General features: G+C 37.7%; 1 pseudogene; it reads left to right on the top strand.

The window, feature by feature from the left end:
* Window positions 1–2350: 2350 nt before the first annotated feature.
* LOC114626426 lies at window positions 2351–14569 on the top strand (annotated as a pseudogene).
* Window positions 14570–20733: the final 6164 nt, after the last annotated feature.

Here is a 20733-nt window from a genome sequence, read left to right as displayed (position 1 = left end):
CTGTGCTGCTGTAAGTAACCAAATTATACTAGTTCATCAAGCAAAACTGGCTAGAATTCTAAACACAAAACTACACCAAAATCATCTGTTTAAAACTTGCCTAAGAGCATATAAATAACTGACAGCAGATCACAGAAGTAAGGACGCTGAAGAGTAAACTAATCTGTGTAGAATCAGACCTCACATGCTTGAACTCCCTCAGCACTGAGTTCTCCATAATTCCTGGATGACACTGGTAACTCCCATGAAGGCTATCAGGAAAGCAGCACAAAACTCAACTTTTGGGAGCAGCTGCCTTAGGTCTTCCCCGTGGAAGAACTTCACCATAGTTACATTTTGATTCATGGAAAACACTGTTGCCTCCCAGAAAACTCTACTCAGCAGCAGAACCCCACCACTCAGCTTTTCTCTGGATAAGCATAATACTTGATAAAATCTGAAACTATAAGGTAATACAGGCACTTTAACTTTGAAGAGATACTCCTTTGAGTTTTACATAGAAATGCAAAGCCAAGGAGTTTCTAAGAAAGGAATTCTATTCTGCTCACCTCTGAGACAGGTTTACCAGAGGGCAGTGAATCTGTTTACTTAAATCAATATGCATTGATTTATCGTTTATGTTTTTGTCTTTATAAATTATGTCCTCCTAGGAGAGAACCTTGCTTTCTTGTTTAAATTAACTGGGTTTCTCTAGAAAGGCATAAGAGCTTTTCAGAAGAAAAAAAAAGTGCTGATTGAACTCTCAGAGGAATCCTGTTAATATTAAGTCTGTGGCTTCTTAATTCTGACCAGTCACCTTTCTGATTTAATGCATACCAGCATGTAAACACCTTAGCAAATCAAACCTAAGGATTATCCCACGCATTACCAGAGGTCTTTAGTATCTGGGTTATTCAAGTCATTCCTAATTCTTCCACTATGAACAGTACCACTTATTATTTCTGACACAAAGTTGCCACCAGCTACTTCCTATAATGGTGTATATTTGCGACCAACTGTCCCTGCTCCGTATAGTGATTTTCACAGTTACTTAAACATAAATTTACTGAAACTATTTTAAATTCGCTATGATGGGTCAGCAGCAGGTAGTCTTGTGACTGTCTGCTTGCATGTGTATATCATTCTTAATTACATTTATCAGTTACTTTTCTCATTGTGGCAAACTGTGTACACAAGCAATTACGGTTCAAGCATACTATCCATTATGGTGGGGATGGCATGGAGAGAGGAGGCTGCAGAAACTAATAATGTGACATTCACAGTGAGGAAGCAAGGGCAAATGAATGCTGTACACAACTCTGCTCACTGTTTTCGTTCAGGTTAGGACTTCAGCATGTGCATTGATGCTGCCCACATTTAGGGTGCTCTTTCTTCCTCCATTAGTGTAGTCAACAAACTCTTTTGCTCCAGTAAACATATGTGACAGAAGTTCTGTCGTTGGATACAGAAGAGACAGGTAGAGCTAGGCAGAGGAAGAAGGAGGAGGAAGGAAGGAGAAGAAAGAGACGGAGAGGTGGAGAGACAAGATGGCAGGAGATGTTACCTTCGTGTCTCTAGCAGTTATTCATATCAAGGTTAGATAATTTGGGTTAACAATTCTAATGTGTGGGCATCTTGTGTATTGAGTATTTGGTGATATATAAATCTATTTGGTTAATCTTTAAGCATTGAGAGTCTTATTTCTATCTGGTACTGGAATTGTTATATCTACTGTATGGAGGCAGCGGATAGTCTCTGGGTTTGGGGGCATGGACTCCATGGAGCTGATCTGAGGAGGCAACAGCCATGCCAACATCTCCTGGGTCCCAGGCTGGCTCTCCTGACTAGCTAGGGTGCCATTAGGGTGGGAACATGGTGGCCAGGCCAGGGAACTAGCCAAGCCACCTGCCTTTTCAAATACCCCACCGCCCTACACTACAGACATATTCAGACAATTGTCTCTTGATGATGGTAGACCTTATGAAATTGATAATAATAATTTTCACAATAGATATTGGCATTTATTTTATATTGCTCTAGGCATATTGTATCCACATAAACATGTATCTTAAGCCATATACATATATATACAAATATATATATATTGCTTATATATTAAATAGATATATCATGTATGTAAAATAATTACATAATGATTTTTTCTAAAGACTCCTAGATTTGAGAAAAATCCATGTCATTTGGAGAAGAATGAACACATCTTCCAACTTATTGTAATCTTCACTTACTTCAATGATTTTGAACATTCAGGAATCTCCAGCACAAACCTAAACCTTGATAGTTTGGAGGAGTGTTCAACAGAGCAAAACTGTATTTTGTATCTTGTGTCAAGGTTTGGCACTGATTCATGTTCATGACCTCGGGAACACTACTGGCTGCTCATGAGCTTCAGCTTCCTCCACAGGAGCCAGAAGGGAGAGGTATACTTCAGGAGTTTACTGTGAAGAGATCCTCTTGTAAGCTGGGTGGAAAACATCTTATCTATAGTAGAGATTTAGACAATGTTTCTCCTTTACTGCAGTGGCAGAAGTTTGGAGCTACAGAAAGGCCAGGGCAGCAGGGAGTCCATGAGAAACCTTTGAGAGTCTATCCTCAGCTGTGCATGGCCCTCACCCACAGTCAGGCAGAGAACAGAGGACTGGAGGTGCTTTGAAAGCTGACGCATTCTGTAAGTCCTATGTATTGTTCTTAAACAGATGGCTAAGCATTTCATGGCCTACTCAGACTGTAAAACCTCAGCACTCCCATATTTCTATCCACTGGGCACATATCAGTGTACTGAGGAAGTCTGTTCTAGGGTCTTCTCTCCAAATCCACCAACCTCTGCTAGTTCTTTTATAAACATACAGAAAGTAGCCATGCCATCTAAAATAGTGTTTACTTCCTCTACTAGTTTAAATAAAGAAGAGGCTGGAAAAATGGACCAAGCCTCAAAGAAAAAGAAAAAGAAAAAAGAAACTTGTGTTTCTTTTTAAAACTGGAGGAGTGAGATTTCAAAGGGAGCTCATCAAGGGCTTCTTTGAATAGATTTTAGGAGCAGATAACCTAGTCAGTGACACATTTTAAGCATGAGAACCTGAGTCTGATCCTAGAACCTAAATAATAATAATAACAATAACAATAATAATAATAATCCAACACAAGAGAGATCCTGTGGGCTCTTTGATTAGCCAGATGGAGATTTCTTGCTTCCTCCAGGACACAGAGCAACTTTGTCTCAAAAAAGTATATACAGTGCTGAAGGAACCATATAGGCACTTATCTGCTGGCCTGAACTCATGCACACACACACACACACACACACACACACACACACACACACACATACAGGTTATTTGGAGTCTATTGGCCGTGTTGCTGGTATTCCATTACAAAGACCATGCTGTTCCACATAGTAAAAACGTAGTTGACTTGAATAAATTGGTTAATGGGTCTGATTGTAGTAGTAAACATGCTAATATTCGGCCCAAGAAAACACTACACAAGTGGGTATGAATTACACTTATCTTGTTTCTTCCATGTGTTTCACATGCTTTCAACACTTGAAGTTCTGGTGCTGAGATCTACCAGATAGGAGGCTTTGAATAGGCCAGACTGTTTATGTAACATCATAGAATAGATTTCTATCTGCATTGGTAGCATATTCTATGCAATAGCCCAATGTATAAGAGAATATATTCTAGGACCCTGCTTTGTTTTGCTGCTCATTCATTTTCTACCTATTTGTTTAGTGTTACCCAATAAATACATAAACAAAAGGGTAGATAAACACATTCTTATCTAATTAGACTTACTCATGCATTTTCCGATTTCTCAAAACAACCTTCAACCAACTCAAATAAACTAAGCTCGGCAGTACAATATTGTAATTTTCTCTTTGGGGTCTAATAGGAAACACCTGAGAAGACTTGCCACTATGCAATGTCTTTTTGAAAACACTTTATACCTGTATTTGTGCAACAGAAATGAAATAAATCTCTTGATTTTGTGCTAATGATGACTCATGGTTTTTAGCAATAAAGTTTTCTTTTAAATTCCAGTCAAATTTTTATTTAATTGTTAAGAACATATGTGAGATTGGACTGGGGTTTGACTTAATTGGAGAAATACTTAATGGACCAGAATATGGATGGAGTTTGGTTTTGTAGCCCACTATTGTTCGTCTTTATCCCAGAACTAAGAATGCAAAGACAGCAGATTCCTTTAGTTCACTGGTTGGCAAGACTGACCAAATATATGATCTCTGGGTTCAAGCAAGAGTCCCTGTCTCAAACAAAACAAAACAGAACAAAACAAAACCAATCAACCAACAAACAAATTGAAAAAGAGGAAACAAAAGCAGGTGGAGATCAACTGAGGACACTCAATTTTTACCTGTAGCCTTCAAATACACTTTGTACAAATAGATTCACATACACCTCCATAGGTAGCTACACACATATGAACATGTACACATACACATAGAAGTAAGAATACATCACAAAAAAACTAATTGGACCTGAGTTTTAACTTTTTGAAACTCACTTTTACTGAAAATTCAATAAGAATAGATTTATCTTGTAGGGGATTCTAGAAAGTATCAAATTGGAGAAACTCTATGTCAACCAGTTTATACAAATGATGTTCCAAATACCAGAAACTCTAACTGACTTTAAATTTATTCAGCTCAAGTTTAAGAAGTATGACTTCTTTTTAGTTCTTAAGCAATCTACAAACACCTTCCATTTATGAATAAGATTAAAAGCCATAAACTAAATGAGCAAAGATAAAAAGGGAATCATCTGAGGAAATCTTTGAGCCATGGAAATGGACTGTGTGACAAGTCAACTATGTCTGGCATTAAAGGGAAATGAGGGAAGCATCTTTAAGCTGGGTCAATTTATAGCATGTCTCTTGTATCACATGTTTCATTATTTTGATTTTGTTCTTAATTTATGTGATTAATTATAAAATCTCTGTGTAAAAAGAGAGAGAAGCACTATTCTACCCACCCAGAAACTCACTGAATGCTGAGTTATGGACTCATGTGCTCTGGTGGTAGGCCCAGACGAGAGTATTTACTACAGTATCCCTTTTAAAAATCTTATGAATATAATATTTATTTGTAGCACTTATCAGCCAAATATGTCTCTATTCTTATTAATAAAAGACAAAAGCAAATGCCAGACATAGAATTATTGAAGAATTTATCACCTAATTGGAAATAAGTGAAATTAGCATGGCAGAAACCTTACAATTTTCGACGTTAATAAACTGTATTTCAATTGGAGCCCTATCTCCCTTCTGATCCACACCTGTTCCTGCACTCACAGCAGATTGGCTTTCCCAACCCATACCCCTGCCTGTCTCCCAGGAGGACTGATCTAACCAAGGACAAAGGTGAGACTCCATTCCAACCCCATGCCACTGGAGACCCCAACAGACATGTCTCATGTCAGAGCCCCATCTCCCTTCTGGTCTGAACCTCAATCTGAAATTGTAATGGATTGGCATTCCCTCTCCCATCACAAAGGCCTGCTTGTCTCCCAGAAGGTCTGCTTTAACCTGAAACCCACAGAACTACCTGCATCCTGGGAGGCCTAGTCCAATCCAAGACACCCAGGCCAGTTAACAACAGAGACATCCAGTTGGCAAAAGGCAAGTGCAAAATACATAATCAACAAAAGCCAATGCAATTTGACACCATCAGAACCCAGCTCTCCTACTACAGCAAGCCCTAAATATCCTAGCAAATCAGAAGATCAAGATTCTGACTTTAAATCCCATATCAAGAAGATAATAGAGCCGGGTGGTGGTGATGCATGCCTTTAATCCCAGCACTTGGGAGGCAGAGGCAGGCAGATTTCTGAGTTCGAGGCCAGCCTGGTCTACAGAGTGAGTTCCAGAACAGCCAGAACTACACAGAGAAACCCTATCTCGAAAAACCAAAAAAGAAGAAGAAGGAGGAGGAGGAGGAGGAGGAGGGGGAGGAGGAGGAAGAGGAAGAGGAGGAGGAGGAGGAGGAGGAAGAGGAGGAGGAGGAGGAGGAGGAGGAGAAGAAGATAGTAGAGACCTTTAAAGAGAATATAAATGATCCCCTTAAAGAAATACAGGAAAACAGGTTGATGCTCAGCCCAGCATGGGCCTGGTGCGGACACCATGACATGGTTCCTGCCACTGGGATAGGGCCCCAGTGTGTGCCTCCACAGTTGTTGATGCCTGCAATGAGCATACAACTTGTTTGTGTAATAATATACATACTTTCTAGAACCAGTGCTATCAGTGGAGGACTCTCCTTTTTTGAGGAATGTCCTCCTTGCCAACATTAATTATACCATGATAATTAGAAACAGCTCATGTCCAGGAGTCAAGGGTATGGCTATGTCTTAGTCAAATGGTGAACACGAGGACTTACATGACAACCCTTAAGGCTATGGAAAAGAACTCTAGATACCTGAGTTCAAAAATATATAATTTCTCAACTACAAAAGCTAAGGATGCAATATGAATTATACAATGATCTTCACAAATCTAAAGAAACAAAACCAGCTGCACTGTGAGCCAACTTTTAGAAAGTTACTAACAAAGGTGATAAAAAAGATATAAGAAGTGGTGATCTCAGGAGATCTTACTCAGTACAAAGGGCCAGAAAACATCTTTAGCAAAATCAAAGAAGAAAACATCCCTAACCTAAAGAAAGAGATAACCAAGAAAATACAGGAAGCCTACACAACACTAAATACTTTGGAAAAAGAAAAAAGAAAGAAAAGAGTAATACTCCTGCCATATAATAATCAAAGCAATAAATGTATAGAACAAAGGAAGGATCATAAAAGCTCTAAGTGGAAAAGGCCAAAAACTATGTAAAGGCGCCCTATCAGAATTATGCCTGATTTCTCAACAGGTACTACAAGAGTCAGAAGATCCTGGACAGAAGTCTTACAAATCCTTAGAGAGCACAGATGCCAGTCCAGACTATGATACACAGGAAACTTTCAGTCACCATAGTTGGAGAAACCAAGACATTTTATGAAAAAAGAAAATTTAAACAATATCTTTCTACTAATTCACCCAACCAGAAGATATTAGAAGGAAAACCCCAACAAAAGAAAGGTAACTACACCCAAGGAAACACAAGCAATTAATCATATCACAACAAACCCAAAAGAAGAGAATCACACAGGCATAATACTTCCTCTAACAACAAAAAAACAGGAACTAACAATTATTGGTGATTAATATATCTCAACATCAATGGACTCAATTCACAAACTAAAAAGACAAAGGCTAACAGACCTGATATATAAACAGGATCCATCATTCTGCTGTATACAAGAAACATACCTCGACAATAAAGATAGACTCTATCTCAGAGTAATGGGCTGTAAAAATGTATCTCAAGAAAATAGTTCTAAGAATCAAGCTGAATTAGTCATTCAAATATCTAATAAGATACAATTTCAACCAGAAGTAATCAAAAGAGATGGAGAAGGACACTTCATACTCATCAAAAGAAAAACCCACCAAGATGAAGTCTCAATACTCAACATCTGTGCCCCAAATGACAGAACGTATTGAATTTCACAATATAGTGAGAGGCTTCAACACTCTCATCAATGCACAGGTCATCTAAACAGAAATTAAACAGAGACACCATGAAACTAACAGAAGTCAGGAACCAAATAGATTTAACAGATATCTACTGAACATTTCACCCCCTTAAAGAAGTCTATACCTTCTCCAGAGCACTTCATAGTACCTTCTCTAACGTTGACTACATATTCAAACAAAAAAAAATAAGCCTCAAGATGTATAAGAATACTTAAATAGCCCTGTGCATTCTATCAGATCAACATGGATAAGGCTAGACATCATCAACAACAGAAACAACAGAAAGCCCCCATACTCATAGAAACTGAACTCTCTATTCGATGATAATGTGGTCAGGGAAGAAATAAGGAAAGAATTTAAAGGTTTTAGTGCAGAATTCTAATATACTTTCAAAGAAGAGCTAATAAAAATTCCTCAAACTATTTAACAAAATAGAAACAGAAGGAAAAATACCCAATTCATTCTATGAGACCACAGCTACACTGATACCTAAACCACACAAAGACCCAACAACAAAAAAAAAATATTCAGATCAATTTAGTTTATGAACATCAATGCAAAAATACCTGATAAAATTCTCACAAACCAAATCCAAGAACACACCAAGAACCACCACTGACCATGACCAAGTAGGCTTCATTCCAGGGATGCAGGAGTGGTTTGATATATGAAAATACATCAACATAATCCATTATATAAACAATGTCAAAGAAAAATCACATGATCTCATCAATATATGCTGAAAATGTCTTCAATACCCCTTTATGCTAAAAGACTTGGAGCCATCAGGAAATTAAGACACATATCTAAACATAGTAAAAGTAATATACAGTAAGCCAATAGCCACCATTAAATAAAATGGAGAGAAACTTGAAATATTCCCACTAAATCAGGGACAAGACAATGCTGCCCACTCTCTCCCTATCCCATATGATATGTGAAGTTCTAGCCTGAGCAATAAGACAACAAATGGAGATCATGAGGATACAAATTATAAAGAAAGAGTTAAAAGTATCAAAATTTGCAGATAATATGATAGTATACATAAAAGACCAACACATTTCTACCAGAGAACCCATACAGCTGATAAACATCTTCAGCAAATTGTTTGTATATAGCATTAACTCAAAGAAATCAGTAGTCCTCCTTATACAAATGCGAAATGGGCTGAGAACAAAGTGAGTGGAACAATGCCCTTCACAATAGCATGAATAATATAGACTATTTTGGTGTAACACTAACCAAGCAGGTGAACAATCTATATGTCAAAGACTTCAAGTCCCTGAAGGAAGAAGTCAAAGAAGATGTCAGCAGATAGATCTCCTCTGCTCATGGATTGGTAGGATTAACATAGGAAAAATGGCCATCTTATCAAAATCAATCTACAGATACAATGCAATTCCCATCAAAATTCCAACACGCTCTTTTTTGTGTGGAACTTGAAAAATCAATTATCAACTGCATATGGAAAAACAACAATCCTAAAATAGCCAAGACAATTCTGAACAATAAAAAAATTTCTGCAGGAATCACCATCCCTGACTTCAAGCAGTACTGCAGAGCAATGGTGATTATAAACTCCTTGATATTGGTATAAAAACAGACAGTTGATCAGTGGGATAGCAACGAAGACCCAGAAATAAACCAACACACCTACGGACACTTGATTTTTGACAAAGAAGACAAAAGCATGCGGTGGAAAAAGGAAGGCATCTTCAACAAATAATACTGGTCTAACTTGATGTCTGCATGTATAAGAATGCAAATAGTTTCATATTTATCATCTTGCACAATACTCAAGTCGAAGTCGATAAAGGAAGTCAACATAAAACTGGATATACCAAATCTATTTGAAAAGAAATAGGGAAATAGTGTTGCATAAATTAGTGGAGACAATTTTCTGAACAGAACAAAACACAAATAGCTCAGGCTCTGTGTTAATTGATAAATGAAGCCTCATGAAATTGAAAAGCTTATGGAAGGCAAAAGACACTGTCAATAGGACAAAATAGCAATCTATAGATTAGGTAAAGATCTTTACTAACCCTCCATCTGACAGAGGGTAAATTCCCAAAATATATAAAGAACTCAAGAAATTAGAGTCCAGCCATCATGCTGGAGACTATATGGAGAAAGGAGAACATGCCTGTATTCCTGATGGAATTTCAAAATTGTACAACTATTCTGGAAATCAATCTGCCACTTGCTCATAAAATAGGAAATTGTCCTACCTCAACACCCAGCTACCTAGACCTGGGCATATACTCAAAAGATGCTAAACTGTATTACAAGGACACATATTCCACCCTGGTCACATCAGCCTTTTTCATAATATGGAGAAACTGGAAGCACCCCAGATGTCCCTCAACAGAAGAGTGAATACTGAAAATGTGGTTCATTTACGGAATGGAATATTAGTCAGCTATTAAAAACAAGGACATCATAAATTTTGCAGGTAAATGGATGGAATTAGAAAATACCATCCTCAATGTGGTAACCTGGACCCCAAAGGACATCCATGATATGTACTCACTGATGTGAGTAACCAAAATGGCCAACAGTGGGGATATGGACTGAAGAAACCACATCTAGTAGTCAGACAGGACCCCTAGTAAAGAGATGGGATCTCCAACCCACCTACAAAATATTTGACCCAAAATTGTTTCTGCCTACAAGAAATGCAGAGACAAAAATGGAACAGAGAAAAACAAATGGTTGACCAGTGACTGGTCTAAATTTGAATCCATCCTATGGATAGGCACCAATCCCTGACACTAGACAGGAACCTACTATGGCTATCTTTTGAGAGGCTTTATCCAATAGCTGACTGAGACAGATGCAGATACCTACAACCAAGCATTGCAAGGTGGTCTGGGAACCCTATGGAAAAGTTAATGGAAGGATTGAAGGGTCTCAAGGAGATGGTAATCTCACAGGAAGACCAACAGTATCAACTACCCTGGGCCCCTGGGAGCTCCTAGAGTCTGAGCCACCAACCGAAAAGCATACAGGAGCTGGTTTGAGGCCTGAGGCATATATGCAACAGAGGACTATCTTGTCTGACGTCACTGGGAGAGGATGCACCTAATCACGTAGAGACCTGCTACCCCAGGGTGGGTAGATACTGGGGTGGGACACTCTCTCAGAGGCAAAGGGGAGAGAAAATGGGAAAAGAACTCTGTGATGGGGACCCGGGTGGGTGTACTGCAAAAGGCAGCCTGGTTTCTGGTTGATCTAAGGCTAGAAACCCAAGTGACACTAAAGGGGATGGTAGAAGTTTCTGCTGTTTCTGGACACGAGGCCACTGTCACTAGCTGCAGCTCCCCACAGATTTGTGACCTTTAGTCACATAAGGGCAATACCCCAAGACCCTCCACAGGTAGAGGACATGACCTGTGGTCACATAGGCTCAAGACAGATCTCCATTTTAATGAGGTACCTAAAGGCCTGGAGGACTTAGCCAATAAGCTTTTCTTCCCAGACATTTCTCCCTGCAAAAGGTATTTAACTTCAGGTCCATCCTGAGATGGGGAGGGGGAATATGGTTTTATTCATCCTCTTTCTGCCATGACAATAAATGCCTTAAAACCATGGACTGCTTCTTTTTCATGGGTATATGCTGTGGGGAGCCATGGAGAAGGGCTTTGCCTAAAAAGCCACAGTCTAATCTCCTGTAGGATGCTGCACTCCCAACCCCAGCCACAACCAAGCTCAAGTCTATAGTCCACCACCACCACCAAGCCAAGGACTCTACGCATGGGACAAGCTCCTCCTCTTTTCTTTTTCAACCCAGGACAAAATACAGTCAGAGTGTACCCACTCCATTCTCAGCTCTTCTTTGTCTCCCAGCAGCACCAGGGTGTCTGAGAGCCAGAGAACCAGATGGCCCCAGCCTCGTCACAGGCCCAGGGACCCCTGAACCAGCTCTGGCTTTCTTGTGCCTCAGACTGTGCTTCTTCTCCACCCTGGAGTGGTGTCCTGGGGCTGTCCTATGGCTTGACACCTGCCCAGCAACAGTGGTGGGCCATACAATGTGGCAAAGCAGACATCAGACCCCATAACCCTGCAGATGGAGAGCAGCACTTGGAATATAAAGAAATTCTACTTCTTTGACCTATTATGTTAGTTGCTTTTTGTTGTTGTTGTTGTTGTTGTTGTTGTAACTGTGACAAAATACTCATCAATAGCAACACAGAGAAGAAGGATATGTTCTGGCTCACAGTGTATTATGGTGGGGAACTCATAGTGGCAGGAGTGTGAAGCAGCTTTTCACATTGGATCAATGTCAGCAAGCATAGGAGAGGGATGCTGGTATCCATTATATTTTAGTTAGTCCTGGCTCCAAGACTTTGTGATGATGAAACTCACATTTGGGATATGTGTTCTCTCTTCATTTAAACCTTTTTAGAAACAGCCTCATAGACATATCTAGGGTGATATTTTCATGGTAAATTTAAATTTCACCAAGTTGACTGTCGATATTCAAAATTACATTGATAAGAGCTGCAAACATTTGAAAACAAATTAGTCAAAATATAGCATGGAATATGATATATATTGCGCGTGCACACACACACATATATGTGTATGTGTGTGTGTGTGTGTACAATATATATACACATATAGACTCACACATATGTATATACACAGTTGCATCCATCCATTGCAGTCAGTACTTTGTCTTAGTAATCCTTACAGCAAAGTAATTGAAAGTTCTAGGTGCTACTGCACTAGACTACAATAACCAATATGTTTGGCAGGTGGATAAAATGTTAATTACCACTTAACAAAACCTAGACCCATCAAGGAGACTCATCTCTAAATGGCTATAGGGGATTTTCTTGACTGTATTAATTGATATAAGGAAACTCTTCTTAATTGTGTGTGGGACCTGGGGTGTATAAGTAAGTGAAATGAGCAAGTATTCATGTGTCCATTTTTCTTTTCTTCTGATTTTGGAAATAAGTGGAGTAGCTCTGTAGCCTTCTACCTTTGTGAAATCCCTGGATAAGCTCTCAGGCTGCTTTTGCTGGACGAATTATTTGTCCTTTCGTCCTTTCTTTCTTCCCTTCTTTCTTTTCTTCCTTCCTTCCTTCTTTCTTTCCTTATTTCTCTCTTTTTCTTTGGTGTGATTGTTTTTCCCCTAGTTGTTCTTGTTTGGAAAATAAGTTACTACTTTGTGTCATTACAGTATGGCAATGTGTAACTTTGGTTTTGTTGAACTGACTTTTAAAGGATTGAGACTGTTGATGACTAGGAACTGTTAAATTTGGACTGAAAGTATTTATAAGATGGTCTTAATCTTATGGAAATGTAAGATTAAAGGATAGCCCTTAAAATTTATGTGATTTTAGCAGCAAATACCTGAGGATTTGTAATTGTTATTGATAACTGTCAATTTGACAAACTCCAGGAATTATGTCAGAGACAAACCTCCGGATTCTCTTGATTATATTTATTGATATGGGAAGATCTGTCATAATTGTGTGTGAGAGCAGGGAGGATACCCAGACAAAATGAGCTCAGCATTAGTATGCATGCATTCATTATTCTTTCCTGACTGTAGCAGTACTTGAACCAGCTACCTCAGGCTCCTGCTATTGTGAGTTCCCTATCACAACAGATTATAACCTAGAACTGTGATTCAAAAGAAATCCCTTTTCCTTGTAAGTTGTTTTGACAGAGTATTTTATAACAGCAGTACGAAAAAAAAACTAACTCACAAGCTCAGCTCTTCCATGTATATGTGAAGCTTTAGTTCTTACCCTCAAATCAGATTTCATTGACTATGGCTGTGATACCTGGACAAGGAGAATGACTTTTCTTATAACCAGCCCAAAGGAGAAAGTAAACCACAGTTGAAAGATAAGAAAAAAAAGTATCCTGTTATATTTAACCTCTGTTATTTCCTGAAAAGAAATAATATAGCTTATCTCTTTGCAACTATGCCATACCACTAGCCTTTATTACCTAAATATCACTAAGCATGATTTTTTTCTATTTGCAACCTGAACACACATATACATGCACACACATACTCAGCCTGACAAAGAAAAATACATTGTAAATCATATTTTCTGCTTGTCTGTGTTATTTCTTATATCTGATTCTATCCCTGGTGCTCTTCGGTCTTCAAATACAAAACTGGATTTTTTTTAAAAAATACTCCCTTGAGGCTGTTCCAGAGAAGAAAAAGAAGGTTGCAGGTGTGCCAGAAACTCATAAGAAAAAGGTTCCTGCTGTGCCAAAAACTCTTAAGAAAAAGGTTCCGGCTGTGCCAGAAACCCTTAAGAAAAAGCGAAGGAATTTCGCAGAGTTGAAGGTTAAGCGTCTGAGGAAGACGTTTGCCCTGAAGACACTCCGAAAGGCAAGGAGGAAGCTCATCTATGAGAAGGCAAAGCACTATCACAAGGAGTACAGGCAGATGTACCGGACTGAGATTCGGATGGCCAGGATGGCAAGGAAAGCTGGGAACTTCTATGTGCCTGCAGAACCAAAATTGGCGTTCGTAATCAGAATCCGATGCATCAGTGGAGTAAGCCCAAAGGTCCGCAAGGTACTGCAGCTCCTTCGCCTTCGACAGATCTTAAATGGCACCTTTGTTAAGCTCAACAAGGCTTCCATTAACATGCTGAGGATTGTGGAACTGTACATTGCATGGGGGTACCCCAACCTGAAGTCAGTAAATGAGCTCATCTACAAGCGAGGCTATGGCAAAATCACTAAGAAGCGGATTGCCTTGACGGATAATTCCTTGATTGCTCGGTCTCTTGGTACATTTGGCATCATCTGCATGGAGGATCTAATTCATGAGATCTATACAGATGGGAAACGCTTCAAGGAAGCAAATAACTTCCTGTGGCCTTTCAAATTATCTTCCCCACGAGGTGGAATGAAGAAGAAGACAACTCACTTTGTAGAAGGTGGAGACGCTGGCAACAGGAAAGACCAGATCAACAGGCTTATTAGACTGATGAACTAAGGTGTTGCCCGTGATATTTTTGTAATCTGGTCAGTTAATAAACAGTCACAGTTTGACAAAAAAAAAACAAAACAAAAACAAACAAACAAAAAAAAACCAAATACTCCCTTGAAGATAAAGAGGACTAATAGCTAATTCTATTTCTTTTTGGGTTGATTTTGAGACTATAATTTAGTTACAACATTTCCCATCCCATTTCTCTTTCTAAACCTTCTCATATACACCTACTGAGAGCCTACTGTAACAATTTAATGTTATATATATGTGTGTGTGTGTGTGTGTATGTGTAATATGTGTATATATGTAATATGTGTATATATACAATAATATATATATATATACATATAATATATATGTAATATATATGTGTTTGTAGCTGACCACTTGGGATGTAACAATCTACTAGAGCACTCATCTCTGAAGCAAATTAGCTCTCTCTTAAGAGCCACTGATTAACTAACTGTAACTCATCCTCTTGAGGAAGGTATTTTTGAAATTTGCTTTATCCACATTGGGATGCCAGTTGGTATTCTCAGTATTCCAGACATTTTAGACAACTACATTGTTGAGGTTTCATTAACGTACCTTCTTTGTCATGTCTAGAAGACACTACCACATTTAGAAGATGGAAAAGGTATCCTGGTTATTACAGTCTTGAGCTCTCTGTGTGTTTGTATCCATGTACATGTGGAGGCTATAGAACAATGTGAGGTGAGGTGTCATTTTTCAGGTCCTATTCACCTTACTTTGTGAGATAAACTCTCATTGGTCTAAAGTCTGCCAAACTGCTGGCCTGGATTGCCAGCAAATCCCCGGGATTTACATCTCTTCCGCGCCAGTGCTGAAATTATAAGTGTGTTCCACTATAACTGGCTTTTATGTTTACATAGGTTACATGAAATAAACTCTGTTTCTTGTGCTTTCATGGTACACCATTTGCTTTTTGACCAATCTCACCAGCTCCTGAAGTCTCCAAATGATTTGGTTGGGTATTAGTCTTACTACAACTTTGAGAAAAAATAAATCATAGTTTTTCTGTGAAGCACATTGACATGCCCATAGTGTGCCCCCAAATTAGTTACCCAACTTGTCTATTCCCAAATGAAGTTGGAATAGGTAGCAAATGCCTTATATGCTAAGCTCTTATGTAGGATACCCATGGTGCACAAACACTAGTGGGCTAGACAATATATTATAGGGTAAAAGGTTCTAGATTTTGGTCCAATTTAATGACACTTTAATCATACCTGTGGTGCTTGTTAGTGAATCTGCCTCAGGAAAATAACCTTATAGTTTTGAATCACATTTTCCCCTCTATAAGTTTAAAAAAATATGATCCATCAGAATGAATTGTTTTTAAAAATTATGTGTATAGACAAAGTAACATATTTAAATGATAAAATTATCCCTATAAACCCCTAGGGTCTAATCTGAGTTAACCACTATCTATGGTGAGATTAGAGAACACTTCTGAAAATGGTACAGACTGTCAGTCTTTCTTCTGAAATGATTCCTGAAATGATTTGAGGAAGGGGTGCAGTACATGTATTCTATTTATGGATAAACATTTTGTAATATCTTATTCTTTGTAACTTGGCCAATTGTTGGTCTCTTTGTTAACCATCATCTACTGCAAACAAAAGTTCCTCTGATGAAGGTTGAGAAATGTATTAATCTTTGTGCCATTAATGTTGGTTTAATACTATGTATATTTAGCTGACTAATAAAAGGTTCGCTTCTAGGTTCTATGATATGTCTAACCATATGCCTGATTGTTCAGCAATTTTTAAAGCCAACAAGAAAGTGGTTAGGTACTTCCTCATAATTTGTGTCGCTACTATAGCAGTAAGCATGTCTTGTCAGGCTGGCTGTTATAATGGCTCACTGGGTTCATTCTTAGGTAAATTAATGATAACTTTTCTCCTCCAGTAGCATACATAGCACCTTCCAGCACTATGAAAGCTACTCATCCAGGGATGAAGCTTTCATGTCAGTATAAGCATGATTTCTCAATATTCTGTAAAATAGGCAACGTCTTCAGTGAAAGGATCTTACTGTCAAGTGCTACATGGTAACCAAGAGCATTAGCAATAGATTGCAGTGTTAGTAGAGCTTTGGCACTTCGCTACCTAGCAACCCATATAGATAATCTATTTCTACCACTGTTCTTTTTTTTTGTCTCTTTGTTTGTTTTCTATGTGTTAGCCTCTGGTAAACCATAGGGGTACTGTGGCCTCTGATGGGTTAACTCCATTTTCACTCTATCTATCTATCTATCTATCTATCTATCTATCTATCATCTAATATCTGTTATTTATTTATCATTTTATATCTATCATTTATCTTTGTATATCATCTTTACCCCATCTTATATCTCTCATGTATAATATATTTATTTATCAAGCATCTATCTGTCATCTACCTGTTATCAAATAGCCCATCTTTATCACTTCACACTTTCTCATTCCTACTGTCTCACAGGTTCTTAATATAATATTGTTTTAATTAATGGTCTCATAGATTTTTATATTTTTATTAATTTGCTTATTTTTTCTTCCCCTGTATTGATTAAACATATTCATAATGATTAAGTAAAATTTTCTACTAATAATTTCAAGGTGTATGTTTTCTAATGGAAATTTTTCTTGTTACTTTTTTGTTTCTATGCCTGCATTGGCAATACAATCTTAATTTTGGAATAATTTGCAGTTCATTTATAGCATTTGCATATGTTATTTAATAACTTTTGTCAAAAATTAAGCATGTAAAGTATATATGTCAACTTTGGAAGAGATTCATCTGTGTGAGCATGGATTGTTGATGCTTACTCTTTTGTTTTTGGTATTTGCTGCATGACTGTAGACTCACTCTGTGAAGTCTAATTCATTATACTTATATCATGAAGTCTCTGCTTATCTTAGTAATCAGTTAATGTTTAGAAGAACATTTATTTTTCTTCATGGAAATAATGTATCTCCAAGTCTTCATTGTTAACCTCCATAAATGTGCTAGCACAGCCTGTAAACCCTATGCCAGCTACTTGATACATCTACCTTACTTCATCCTTTTTGTTTGTGTAGATCTTCAAAGTTTCCAGATATGCAAGATTGTTGTGATCTGAGATATTTTCTGATGACATACCCAGTATGAGCATGTACAAAATCCTATATACTTATTTATTTCTATATAGCTGAGTATGTCAGATACTTTTCAAAGTCTCTAATACCTCATTCTTCATATTCTCTTGGGTCTTTTAGGTTTCCATTGCCCAAAGTAGCTGCATTGTTGAGCAAATTTTTCTTTACTTTATTCAACAATATTTCATAAAAGAAAGATTGTTCTCATTAGGTGAGCCTCAAGACATTTAATTTAAGATATCTTTAAAACAGAATTTTCCTGAAATCTCTCAGACAGCCTCAAATGACAATTCTTTGAAAATAGGTTTGGATGAACAATCATCCCATATGCTCCTTCCATTGCATTTTTTTTACATACATTTTCATCATGACTATTGATGCTAGATTTTCAAGGGTATATGATATTAGACATGAGATACTTTATCTGCACATAAATAAACTACAAATGCACACATGGGCTAAAACATGACTTGCTTCAATGCCAAGAACAGTTCCCTCTGAATAACAATTGTGATTTATTTTTGCTTGATGCCTTTCTGCATGTCCCTCATTTTTTTAATATTGGACACCTTCAGAGATCATTTGGAGATCTGACATTAAACTGTTAAATATTTATAGGCATTGTAACTGGCTTATCTACTTTGTGAGAATGCCACATCAGAGGAAGAGAAATAAATCAGTCCTCAGAGCACCTTTTAAATGCAGAGAACATGGACACACCAGAATTCTGATGTGCTCTTCTTTAATGTACCACAGAGCCTTCTAATAGCCTTCAGAACAAACCCAGTCCAGATTAAAGAATTGTAGTGAGCTGTTCTACCAACCCAACTTAGATGATATATAATTAAAAATCTCTGCTGCAGCCCTTAATACTATCTTGATATTATCTAATATCATGAATACTCATTCCAGCTGCCTCTCATGAAATGATCCAGCCAACATGCATATCATTCTGCCTTGATCATGATGTTTAACTGCAGTTAACAGTCCTTGGCTTGTGGCTAGATAATGTATTCCTAATATCACTTAGAGTCTAGCAAAAGCAAAATGTTATAATATATCCAATTGCCTTTGAAATGCCAGTAAGAACATACTCACTGTTGCTTAAGACAAGAACTAAGTCAAATAAATTTGAAAGAAGGAATAATGATAGGCATTTGTTAGATAAATGCTAGTCATTGTTGCCCTGACATTTTCAGTCTTAAAGAGTTGAATGTGAAAAGAGGCCATTTCTTTTCTCTTAGTTAAAAACAGGCCCACAACATCCACAAGGAATCTAGTCATAGTATCTACATTGCCCCTTTCTTTCTGTATTTTTATTATGTCTTATATGTATGAGTGCAGTCATATATATTCCAGAGTGCAAGTGTGGGCATCAAAAGACAACCTCTGTCTTTATCTTTTATCTTGGTTGAGACAATCCGTGTTTGTCACAGAACTTCAAAATTGTCAGACCACTCGGCCTGTCTTTAGCTCCTATTGTGACATACAAGTTTTGGGATTATAGATGTTCATTAATATACCACATTTTATGTTATTTGCAGAATCTTAACTCAGGTGCTTAACTGATTGAACCATTTTCTGTGTCTGTTCTAAACTCACTTTTTCCTTGAAACTAGGTATAGCTAAAATTTAAGTGATATTTTTGGTATTATCATTTCTTAAGCTCTCAAAAGGTTTTAAAACATATTTATTGTTTTTATTTTTACTATTACTAATACTATTACTAGTAGTAGTATGTATTTGTGTGTGTATGTATGTGTATACCCATAATGTGTTTGCATGTATGCCATGATGCACATATGGAGATCAGATGAAACCTTTTTTTCTTCCATCTTTACAAGGATTGTTGGAAAAGTTTCAGGTCAATACACTTTGCAGAGAAAACAACTATTTCCACTGAGACTTTTTTCTGCCCCTCGTGTGGGATCTTTGAAGTCTGGCTTCTCTTTCAATTCAGACTGAATGTGAGTCATTGAAATCTCTGATGATAACATCTGTCTGTGTCAGCTTTTAACTGTAATTTCACACTTCTACCTTGTATATCTTGTATCCATTCTATTATCTTGTTTTACTTCAATTCTCTTTGATCAGCTCTCTCAAGTAGAGTTCCACAAGGATTGCCTATTTAGTGTTCTCTGGTGCTTGTTTCCTTATCTCTTCCTTGTCTTCCTATCCATAGTCTTAGTACAAGGCAAGCCGATTCTCTGTGATAAGCCAATCTTCCTCAAAGTACAACACAGAGCAGAGACTCCAGCCTTAGGCTTGGACAACAATGTTTTGAGAATTTTTTCTGATCTCCTTAGGTCCTATTCCAAAAAAAAAAAAGTATTATAAGAAGCCTATGCTGCACATTCATTTAAAAAAAACATTCAGTGATTAAATCTTTAAATAGTTCTTTATTCAGAAATACGGTAATCCCTTGCTAGGAAGTCAGCAAGGTTTCCCTGGAACAAAGACAATAAATCAATTCAATTCAATGATCAGGTGTGACTTCAGAGTTCAGCCTTTTTCTCTTTCTGGACAGGCATGTCTTATTACTGGGATTCCTTCTCATCATTATTATGCCTCCGAGTGTCCAAGAGATGATTTACAAATACCATAGTAATTTAATATTGCATACTTCTCAGGCTATCTAAATAACATCTACATTTTAATATAATTGCAAAACAAGACAGCCATTAGCAGTGTGTACCTGTCTTAGGGTTACTAATCTGTAATGAAATAATATAGTTGGTACTGTTGTGATGAAGTACCATGACCAAAAGCAAGTTGAGGAGTGAGTTTATTTTACTCACAATTTCACATAACTATTCATCATCAAATGCAGTGAAAACAAGAACTCAAACAGGGAAGGTAACCTGGAGTCAGGAGATTATGGTGAAGCCATGAGTAACACTTCTTACTGACGTGCTCATGTTGGCTTGCCCAGCATGCTTTCTTATAGAACCTGGGACCAGAAGCCAAGGGATGGCACTATGCACAATGGTCTTGGACCTCCCACATCAATCATTAACTAAGGAAATG

This window comes from Grammomys surdaster, unplaced genomic scaffold, assembly GCF_004785775.1.
Source record: "Grammomys surdaster isolate TR1022 unplaced genomic scaffold, NIH_TR_1.0 235, whole genome shotgun sequence".
Classification (NCBI taxonomy): domain Eukaryota; kingdom Metazoa; phylum Chordata; class Mammalia; order Rodentia; family Muridae; genus Grammomys; species Grammomys surdaster.
Note: the sequence above shows the minus strand (reverse complement) of the source record. Positions and strands in the feature narration are given on the sequence as shown.